A 12,943-nucleotide genomic window follows, 5' to 3' on the forward strand; every position below is an offset into this window, starting at 1 on the left:
ATAATGCAAAAGATGGCTCAGCCGAGCCTCTTACTCTTTCCCCTTAGGAGTGGTGTCCGGCCTCCATTGGGGCTGCAGTGGTGTACCGCGGGGTGTTGAGGATACCTGTGTGCCGCCCGGACAGTGCTCCTTAAATGCCTCTCCCTAATCGTCAGTTGCCGGCTGGTGCCTTGATTGTGCTTCCGGTTCCAGCCACATGACTCGTCACATGATCGCATGCGTGATTACGCACGTGGAGCGCCGATGCGCTCCACCGTGCGCTCCACCCATATGGATCCTGTGCTCACATGACCAGTCACATGATCGCACTCATCATTAGATCCGTGGAGCGCCAATGCGTTCCACCGTGCGTTCCACCCATTAGAAACATGCGCTGCATTCCAGCGCTACGTTCCTTCATATTGAGATGGTTGCACTTGTCTCCATCTCATTAGTATCAACTCACATGAGCTCCATTACAATGCATAAATGCTAGAAGAATTATTTTAACTACCTTGCTAGTCAAACTAAAGAATACAGGGTAGTATATTGATACATGCCCCAGTATTTCATTAATAGTGGTTTCAAGATGGCATCTATTATAATTATAGGGGGTTGGAGGGGAGAGAGAGAGAGAGGTGATCCCTGTCCCTTGTATTAAACCCTCCCTGCTAACCCTTATTACCCCCTACCTATCTACAAGCGGAGCTACCGCCCTAGAAAGGGCGACCCCGCGCTGGAACCTATCCCTCTTACGCCCTGCTATACATTGATTTTCTAAAGGGACCAATCTAAGACATCGAGGGAGGGAAAGGTAGGGTACATGATCTAGATGCAGCAAGGGAAAAGGAGAGAGGCATCGCAGGAACACCCGTCCAGGACGACAGCACAGGAACCCATATATTATGCCCCCAGGCCGTCTAATTGATGATGACAGATGTCAACATCATACTCCTCCTGAGTCTATCATCCCCCTATCCACCGGCACATTATCATACTTATTCAGTTATTGCATGCCGGGGGGGGGGGTGATGGTATTATTATTATTAAAAAAAGGAAAAATGGCATGAGCATTCCTGCTCCATTGCCAATACTGACTGGTTAGCCTTAATTGACATTACATGTGACACTATTATATTCAGAAACTAACGAAGTAAAAAGGGAAGGTAAGCTTAGAGGAAACAAGTATAGTTTTGCATTTCATTCAAGCCACCTGGGGCCTGCGATTTAAATCTATATATATCCAGGCTGCTTCCTTACACAAGATCCTCTTGTTCCAGTCACCCTGTCTAGGGGAAGGTCTGACCCTTTCGATTGCCATGAAGGAGAGGCATCTGGGATCACCCTTATGGGTCTCCCAGACGTGACGTGCAATTGGGGTATCTCTTCTGTGTTCCACGTCCTTCACATGTTCACACATGCGTCTTCTGAATTCCCTAAATGTTTTGCCCACATAGTCCTTAGGGCAATCACATTTACAGATATACACTACTCCGTCTGATCTACAGTTAAGGAAATCCCTAATTTCAAAGGTCTCTCCTGTCACCGCACTTTCCACTTGTTTTGTGGTCCTCACGAAATTACATGCTTTGCACCTCCCACATTTGAACATCCCAGTGGACTTGACATTTAGCCACATAGGATTTGCACTCGGGCGTGTGTAGTGGCTGTGTACCAGTCTGTCTCTCAGATTACGTCCCTTACGGAACGTTATACTGGGTGTCCGGGGAAGGATGTCAGTGAGGTCATCGTCCACTGTCAATATCGGCCAGTATGTCTGTAGGATTTTTCTAATTTCAGGTGCCCTATCATCAAATGTACCTACAATACGAGCGACCTTCTCCTCAGTCTGCCGTGGTCTCGTGGATGACACAAGATAGCGTCGATCCTGACCCTGGGCATACTGATATGCCTCACATAGAGGTTCCTCAGGGTACCCTCTCGCAGCAAACCTCCTCTTGAGGGTTGCTGCCTGTCTGTGGAATTCTTGTTCAGAGGAACAGTTTCTACGTACCCTGAGGAATTGGCCCTTTGGAATTCCTTTTCTCAGGGGGTAGGGATGGTAACTGCTCCAATGAAGGAGGCTGTTAGTCGCTGTGGCTTTCCTAAAAATAGTAGTTGCCAACTTGTCACCCTCCTTCTTCACCATCAGATCTAAAAAGGGTAACTCTCCATCTCCCACCTCGTATGTGAATCTTAGACCAACATCATTTTGGGAGTTAAGAATTTCCATGAATTCACAAAATTCCTCTCTGGAACCCGCCCATAGTAGAAAAATGTCATCTATGTAGCGGGTCCAGAACAGGATCTTATCAGTCCAACTTCTGGGTTCCCCTGGGAAGACTGTAGTGTCCTCCCACCAACCCAGGAGGAGGTTAGCGTAGCTGGGTGCACATGGGCTACCCATGGCCGTCCCCCTGAGTTGGTGGTAGTATTCATGATCAAACAAAAAATAATTATGGTGTAGGACAAACTCAGTAAGTCTTATTACAAATTCATTATGGTTGACACAGTGATTACCTCTAGATCTTAAGAAATATCTCACCGCTGCCAGCCCAGCGTCATGGGGAATTGAGCTGTACAGAGATTCAACATCGATACTTATAAGCAGGGTGTCTGATCCAACCTCAAGATCGCCAATTTTGCATAAAAAATCAGAAGTATCTCTCGTATACGAGGGGAGACTCGTCACAAACTCCCTTAGGATCTGATCAATATAAACACTAGTGTTTTGGGTGATCGAGTCAACACCCGAAACAATTGGGCGTCCCTTTAGAGGATTTAGCCCCTTATGAATTTTGGGCAGGCTATAAAAAGTGGCCACTTGTGGTGCCCTAGGTAACATAAATTCAAATTCATTTTTACTGATCAGCTTTTGGGTTAGTCCTTCCTCGAGGATGATCCGTAATTCATCAATATAACATTTAGTGGGATCAGCCTCAAGTATACGGTAGCAGTTCTTATCTCTCAAGATTCTCAAGCACATGTCTTTGTACTTGGGATGATCCAACACAACAAGGTTTCCCCCCTTGTCTGAGGGTTTTATTATTATTGAATCATCTCGTTCCAATGACAGTAAAGCCTGAAGTTCTTCTTTAGTCATATTTTGACAAGAAGATTGTCTGTGCATCTCACATAAGGCTTCAATTTCATGTGTTACTATGGTCAAAAATGTATCAATATTACCACAGTCTCCAATAGGGGGCATTTTTGTACTTCTCGGTCTCAGGTCAGTGAAGGGGCCCTCCCCCAAGCCCCTCCCGCCCGATTCAAATAGATCGGCCAGTAATTGTACATCCGGCAAATCCTCCTCCGAGATGCCCAATTCAGTACACGTCCGTCTATTAGTGTGCTTGAAAAATTTGTGCCACTTAAGTCTACGTGAAAATAAATTAAGGTCCTTCACCCATGTAAAAGGATCAAATCTCGTGACTGGTACAAATGTAAGACCCTTCTTCAACACATTTAATTCATGTGTGGACATTAATTTCTGTGATAGATTGATCACCTGTAGCCCTTCATCTTTTTCTGTTATTATGGGGTCCGTCTGGAGTCCTATTTGCCCCGTGTTTGGTACGTGGGCCCCCTCTCTAAAAAAAGGTTGATGTGTACCATCCGAGGCAGCCGTAGGTAAAGAGGAGGAGGATCTGTACACTGACCGTGTTACTATGTTCCCCCTCCCTCCTCTTCCTGGATTTGATGACCATCCTCTGCCTCTACTATTTCCCCTACTTCTTCCTCTTCCTTGGCCCTTATTTCTGCCTCTACCCCTCCCCTCTGATCTTATACCTCTAATGTTACTGTCGGGGAAGTATTGAGATGTCTGTTCTGAGTCCGATGGGTCGAGGTCGGAAGAAGATTGTTCAGACTCAGTTATAGTCGCACTCTCTCTCTGGTCAAACCTGAATGCTTTCTTTTCTTTGAATTCATTCAGGTCTTTCACAAACTGATTATGTTTGCGCTCCTTCAACTGAGTCTGAAATTTATCAACCTCTGTTTTAAGTGTTGTTTCACGTTTTTCAAATTCAGGGTCTGGTTTAAACTTCAAAACCTCATCTGTCAGCTCAATCTAGTTGAAGTGGACTCAAAAATTCTTTTTTCTTCGTCCAAAAGCAATTGCATAAATCTTAAAGAACTATCCAGTGATTCACGTTCCCATTCAGAGATAAGGGTTGTTGAGCATGACCTCTCAGCAGGTTGGATCTGGACCCTCAGTCCCTTCGGTACTATCCTATGTTTGATATAGTTATCGAGGGACTGAAGTTCCCACCAGGATTTAATATTGTTCTTATATCCTCGATTAATATCTCTAAATGCTGTTTTTATAGAAATGTGAGAGGTAGCAGAATTCACAAGTTCAGTTTCCGAAAACACCTCCCTTGCTTCATTCGTCAAAGTCACAGTGTCAATGGCTCCAGTCAGAAAATCGGCCATAATCAAAAAATCAAAAACTCCTATCACAGAAAAAGTTAGTGAATTGCCACTAACCACAGGCCTTGGATACGTATAAATCAAAAACTAAATCACAGAGGCGTATCACACTTCTAAAACTTCACATTTATTTATTCAGCTAAAATGCTAAAAACGCCACATAAACCACGTTGTGTGTAACGATATTGAAATTTAGTATCAGTTAGTATATGACTGTTACTTTTATTACATCAGTTTGTGAATAATAACTATTTTGTGGGTGGTTGTCGCCTGAAATATGTGGATCGGATGATCCAGGCGACTGTTATCTAGTAGTCACCGATAGGTGCAATTTGGAAGTAAATGTGGTTTATGTGGCGTTTTTAGCATTTTAGCCGAATAAATAAATGTGAAGTTTTAGAAGTGTGATACGCCTCTTTGATAGTATAATACCCCCATATATAGTGATAGTATAATACCCCATATATATAGTGATAGTATAATACCCCATATATAGTGATAGTATAATACCCCCATATATATAGTGATAGTATAATACCCCCATATATAGTGATAGTATAATACCCCTATATATAGTGATAGTATAATACCCCATATATATATAGTGATAGTATAATACCTCCATATATAGTGATAGTATAATACCCCCATATATAGTGATAGTATAATACCCCCATATATAGTGATAGTATAATACCCCCATATATAGTGATAGTATAATACCCCCATATATAGTGATAGTATAATACCCCCATATATAGTGATAGTATAATACCCCCATATATAGTGATAGTATAATACCCCCATATATAGTGATAGTATAATACCCCATATATATATAGTGATAGTATAATACCCCATATATAGTGATGGTATAATACCCCCATATATATAGTGATAGTATAATACCCCATATATAGTGATAGTATAATACCCCCATATATAGTGATAGTATAATACCCCATATATATAGTGATAGTATAATACCCCATATATAGTGATAGTATAATACCCCCATATATAGTGATAGTATAATACCCCCATATATAGTGATAGTATAATACCCCCATATATAGTGATAGTATAATACCCCATATATAGTGATAGTATAATACCCCCATATATAGTGATAGTATAATACCCCATATATATAGTGATAGTATAATACCCCATATATAGTGATAGTATAATACCCCCATATATAGTGATAGTAGAATACCCCCATATATAGTGATAGTATAATACCCCCATATATAGTGATAGTAGAATACCCCCATATATAGTGATAGTATAATACCCCCATATATAGTGATAGTATAATACCCCCATATATAGTGATAGTATAATACCCCATATATAGTGATAGTATAATACCCCCATATATAGTGATAGTATAATACCCCCATATATATAGTGATAGTATAATACCCCCATATATATAGTGATAGTATAATACCCCCATATATAGTGATAGTATAATACCCCCATATATATAGTGATAGTATAATACCCCCATATATATAGTGATAGTATAATACCCCATATATAGTGATAGTATAATACCCCATATATAGTGATAGTATAATACCCCCATATATATAGTGATAGTATAATACCCCCATATATAGTGATAGTATAATACCCCCATATATAGTGATAGTATAATACCCCATATATAGTGATAGTATAATACCCCATATATATAGTGATAGTATAATACCCCATATATAGTGATAGTATAATACCCCATATATATAGTGATAGTATAATACCCCATATATATAGTGATAGTATAATACCCCCATATATAGTGATAGTATAATACCCCCATATATAGTGATAGTATAATACCCCCATATATATAGTGATAGTATAATACCCCCATATATAGTGATAGTATAATACCCCCATATATATAGTGATAGTATAATACCCCATATATATAGTGATAGTATAATACCCCATATATATAGTGATAGTATAATACCCCCATATATATAGTGATAGTATAATACCCCATATATATAGTGATAGTATAATACCCCCATATATAGTGATAGTATAATACCCCCATATATAGTGATAGTATAATACCCCATATATAGTGATAGTATAATACCCCATATATAGTGATAGTATAATACCCCCATATATAGTGATAGTATAATACCCCCATATATAGTGATAGTATAATACCCCATATATATAGTGATAGTATAATACCCCATATATAGTGATAGTATAATACCCCATATATATAGTGATAGTATAATACCCCATATATATAGTGATAGTATAATACCCCCATATATAGTGATAGTATAATACCCCCATATATAGTGATAGTATAATACCCCATATATATAGTGATAGTATAATACCCCCATATATATAGTGATAGTATAATACCTCCATATAGTGATAGTATAATACCCCCATATATATAGTGATAGTATAATACCCCATATATAGTGATAGTATAATACCCCCTATATATAGTGATAGTATATACCCTCCATATATAGTGATAGTATAATACCCCATATAGATAGTGATAGTATAATACCCACATATATATAGTGATAGATATAATACCCCCATATATAGTGATAGTATAATACCCCCATATATATAGTGATAGTATAATACCCCATATATAGTGATAGTATAATACCCCCATATATAGTGATAGTATAATACCCCATATATATAGTGATAGTATAATACCCCCATATATATAGTGATAGTATAATACCCCCATATATATAGTGATAGTATAATACCCCCATATATATAGTGATAGTATAATACCCCATATATATAGTGATAGTATAATACCCCCATATATATAGTGATAGTATAATACCGCCATATATAGTGATAGTATAATACCCCCATATATATAGTGATAGTATAATACCCCATATATAGGGGAGTATAATACCCCCATATATATAGTGATAGTATAATACCCATATATAGTGATAGTATAATACCCCCATATATATAGTGATAGTATAATACCCCATATATATAGTGATAGTATAATACCCCCATATATATAGTGATAGTATAATACCCCCATATATATAGTGATAGTATAATACCCCATATATAGTGATAGTATAATACCCCATATATAGTGATAGTATAATACCCATATATAGTGATAGTATAATACCCCCATATATATAGTGATAGTATAATACCCCCATATATATAGTGATAGTATAATACCCCCATATATAGTGATAGTATAATACCCCCATATATAGTGATAGTATAATACCCCATATATATAGTGATAGTATAATACCCCCATATAGTGATAGTATAATACCCCATATATAGTGATAGTATAATACCCCCATATATAGTGATAGTATAATACCCCCATATATATAGTGATAGTATAATACCCCATATATATAGTGATAGTATAATACCCCATATATATAGTGATAGTAATACCCCATATATATAGTGATAGTATAATACCCCCATATATAGTGATAGTATAATACCCCCATATATAGTGATAGTATAATACCCCATATATATAGTGATAGTATAATACCCCCATATATATAGTGATAGTATAATACCCCCATATATAGTGATAGTATAATACCCCCATATATAGTGATAGTATAATACCCCATATATAGTGATAGTATAATACCCCATATATATAGTGATAGTATAATACCCCATATATATAGTGATAGTATAATACCTCCATATATATAGTGATAGTATAATACCCCCATATATAGTGATAGTATAATACCCCATATATAGTGATAGTATAATACCCCCATATATAGTGATAGTATAATACCCCCATATATATAGTGATAGTATAATACCCCCATATATAGTGATAGTATAATACCCCCATATATATAGTGATAGTATAATACCCCCATATATATAGTGATAGTATAATACCCCCATATATATAGTGATAGTATAATACCCCCATATATATAGTGATAGTATAATACCCCCATATATATAGTGATAGTATAATACCCCCATATATAGTGATAGTATAATACCCCCATATATAGTGATAGTATAATACCCCATATATAGTGATAGTATAATACCCCCATATATAGTGATAGTATAATACCCCCATATATAGTGATAGTATAATACCCCCATATAGTGATAGTATAATACCCCATATATATAGTGATAGTATAATACCCCCATATATAGTGATAGTATAATACCCCCATATATAGTGATAGTATAATACCCCCATATATAGTGATAGTATAATACCCCATATATATAGTGATAGTATAATACCCCCATATATATAGTGATAGTATAATACCCCCATATATAGTGATAGTATAATACCCCCATATATAGTGATAGTATAATACCTCCATATATAGTGATAGTATAATACCCCATATATATAGTGATAGTATAATACCCCATATATATAGTGATAGTATAATACCCCATATATAGTGATAGTATAATACCCCCATATATAGTGATAGTATAATACCCCCATATATAGTGATAGTATAATACCCCATATATATAGTGATAGTATAATACCCCCATATATATAGTGATAGTATAATACCCCCATATATAGTGATAGTATAATACCCCCATATATAGTGATAGTATAATACCCCCATATATAGTGATAGTATAATACCCCCATATATAGTGATAGTATAATACCCCATATATAGTGATAGTATAATACCCCCATATATAGTGATAGTATAATACCCCCATATATAGTGATAGTATAATACCCCCATATATAGTGATAGTAGAATACCCCCATATACCCCCATATATAGTGATAGTATAATACCCCCATATATAGTGATAGTATAATACCCCCATATAGTGATAGTATAATACCCCCATATATATAGTGATAGTATAATACCCCCATATATATAGTGATAGTATAATACCTCCATATAGTGATAGTATAATACCCCCATATATAGTGATAGTATAATACCCCATATATATAGTGATAGTATAATACCCCCATATATAGTGATAGTATAATACCCCATATATATAGTGATAGTATAATACCCCATATATATATAGTGATAGTATAATACCCCCATATATAGTGATAGTATAATACCCCATATATATAGTGATAGTATAATACCCCATATATAGTGATAGTATAATACCCCCATATATAGTGATAGTATAATACCCCCATATATATAGTGATAGTATAATACCCCCATATATAGTGATAGTATAATACCCCATATATATAGTGATAGTATAATACCCCATATATATATAGTGATAGTATAATACCCCCATATATATAGTGATAGTATAATAACCCCATATATATAGTGATAGTATAATACCCCATATATATATAGTGATAGTATAATACCCCCATATATATAGTGATAGTATAATACCCCCATATATAGTGATAGTATAATACCTCCATATAGTGATAGTATAATACCCCCATATATAGTGATAGTATAATACCTCCATATAGTGATAGTATAATACCCCCATATATAGTGATAGTATAATACCTCCATATAGTGATAGTATAATACCCCCATATATAGTGATAGTATAATACCCCCATATATAGTGATAGTATAATACCCCATATATAGTGATAGTATAATACCCCCATATATATAGTGATAGTATAATACCCCCATATATATAGTGATAGTATAATACCCCCATATATAGTGATAGTATAATACCTCCATATAGTAATAGTATAATACCCCCATATATAGTGATAGTATAATACCCCATATATATATAGTGATAGTATAATACCCCCATATATAGTGATAGTATAATACCCCCATATATAGTGATAGTATAATACCTCCATATAGTGATAGTATAATACCCCCATATATAGTGATAGTATAATACCTCCATATAGTGATAGTATAATACCCCATATATAGTGATAGTATAATACCCCCATATATAGTGATAGTATAATACCCCCATATATATAGTGATAGTATAATACCCCATATATATAGTGATAGTATAATACCCCCATATATATAGTGATAGTATAATACCCCCATATAGTGATAGTATAATACCCCATATATATAGTGATAGTATAATACCCCCATATATAGTGATAGTATAATACCCCATATATAGTGATAGTATAATACCCCCATATATATAGTGATAGTATAATACCCCTATATATATATAGTGATAGTATAATACCCCCATATATAGTGATAGTATAATACCCCCATATATAGTGATAGTATAATACCTCCATATAGTGATAGTATAATACCCCCATATATAGTGATAGTATAATACCTCCATATAGTGATAGTATAATACCCCCATATATAGTGACAGGCTTAGCACTCCTGTTTGTTCTCTAGGTGCTGATCCTCTGCAGGGTGATGGGGTCACGGTCACATAGGCCGCTATCAGCAAGAAAACTAATCCGCCACCTTCTCAGGAAGGTACTTTATGATGGAGAGTATAGCGGGGTCACATGACCCTGCTCACCCATCTCTACCAATCACAGATGGTGGTTTGTGTGGTAGTAGTATCGCATCCTGTGCTCCTCAACCTCTCACCTACTGTCCATCTGCCAACACACAGAGCGCCCTCTAGTGTCTACACTGTACGGCTATACTTACACACAGAGCGCCCTCTAGTGTCTACACTGTACGGCTATACTTACACACAGAGCGTCTCTAGTGTCTACACTGTACGGCTATACTTACACACAGAGCGCCCTCTAGTGTCTACACTGTACGGCTATGCTCACACACACAGAGCGCCCTCTAGTGTCTACACTGTACGGCTATGCTCACACACACACAGCGCCCTCTAGTGTCTACACTGTACGGCTATACTTACACACAGAGCGCCCTCTAGTGTCTACACTGTACGGCTATACTTACACACAGAGCGCCCTCTAGTGTCTACACTGTACGGCTATACTTACACACAGAGCGCCCTCTAGTGTCTACACTGTACGGCTATACTTACACACACAGAGCGCCCTCTAGTGTCTACACTGTACGGCTATGCTCACACACAGAGCGCCCTCTAGTGTCTACACTGTACGGCTATGCTCACACACAGAGCGCCCTCTAGTGTCTACACTGTACAGCTATGCTCACACACACAGAGCGCCCTCTAGTGTCTACACTGTACGGCTATGCTCACACACAGAGCGCCCTCTAGTGTCTACACTGTACGGCTATGCTCACACACAGAGCGCCCTCTAGTGTCTACACTGTACGGCTATGCTCACACACACAGAGCGCCCTCTAGTGTCTACACTGTACGGCTATGCTCACCCACACAGAGCGCCCTCTAGTGTCTACACTGTACGGCTATGCTCACACACAGAGCGCCCTCTAGTGTCTACACTGTACGGCTATGCTCACACGCAGAGCGCCCTCTAGTGTCTACACTGTACGGCTATGCTCACACACACAGAGCGCCCTCTAGTGTCTACACTGTACGGCTATGCTCACACACACAGAGCGCCCTCTAGTGTCTACACTGTACGGCTATGCTCACCCACACAGTGCGCCCTCTAGTGTCTACACTGTACGGCTATGCTCACACACACAGAGCGCCCTCTAGTGTCTACACTGTACGGCTATACTCACACACAGAGCGTCTCTAGTGTCTACACTGTACGGCTATGCTCACACACACAGAGCGCCCTCTAGTGTCTACACTGTACAGCTATGCTCACACACAGAGCGCCCTCTAGTGTCTACACTGTACGGCTATGCTCACACACAGAGCGCCCTCTAGTGTCTACACTGTACGGCTATGCTCACCCACACAGAGCGCCCTCTAGTGTCTACACTGTACGGCTATGCTCACACACAGAGCGCCCTCTAGTGTCTACACTGTACGGCTATGCTCACACACAGAGCGCCCTCTAGTGTCTACACTGTACGGCTATGCTCACACACAGAGCGCCCTCTAGTGTCTACACTGTACGGCTATGCTCACACACAGAGCGCCCTCTAGTGTCTACACTGTACGGCTATGCTCACACACAGAGCGCCCTCTAGTGTCTACACTGTACAGCTATGCTCACACACAGAGCGCCCTCTAGTGTCTACACTGTACGGCTATGCTCACACACACAGAGCGCCCTCTAGTGTCTACACTGTACGGCTATGCTCACACACAGAGCGCCCTCTAGTGTCTACACTGTACGGCTATGCTCACACACACAGAGCGCCCTCTAGTGTCTACACTGTACGGCTATGCTCACACACAGAGCGCCCTCTAGTGTCTACACTGTACGGCTATGCTCACACACAGAGCGCCCTCTAGTGTCTACACTGTACGGCTATGCTCACACACAGAGCGCCCTCTAGTGTCTACACTGTACGGCTATGCTCACACATACAGAGCGCCCTCTAGCGTCTACACTGTACGGCTATGCTCACACACACAGAGCGCCCTCTAGTGTATAAACTGTACGGCTATGCTCACACACAGAGCG

Source organism: Dendropsophus ebraccatus, chromosome 3, assembly GCF_027789765.1.
Source record: "Dendropsophus ebraccatus isolate aDenEbr1 chromosome 3, aDenEbr1.pat, whole genome shotgun sequence".
Classification (NCBI taxonomy): Eukaryota; Metazoa; Chordata; class Amphibia; order Anura; family Hylidae; genus Dendropsophus; species Dendropsophus ebraccatus.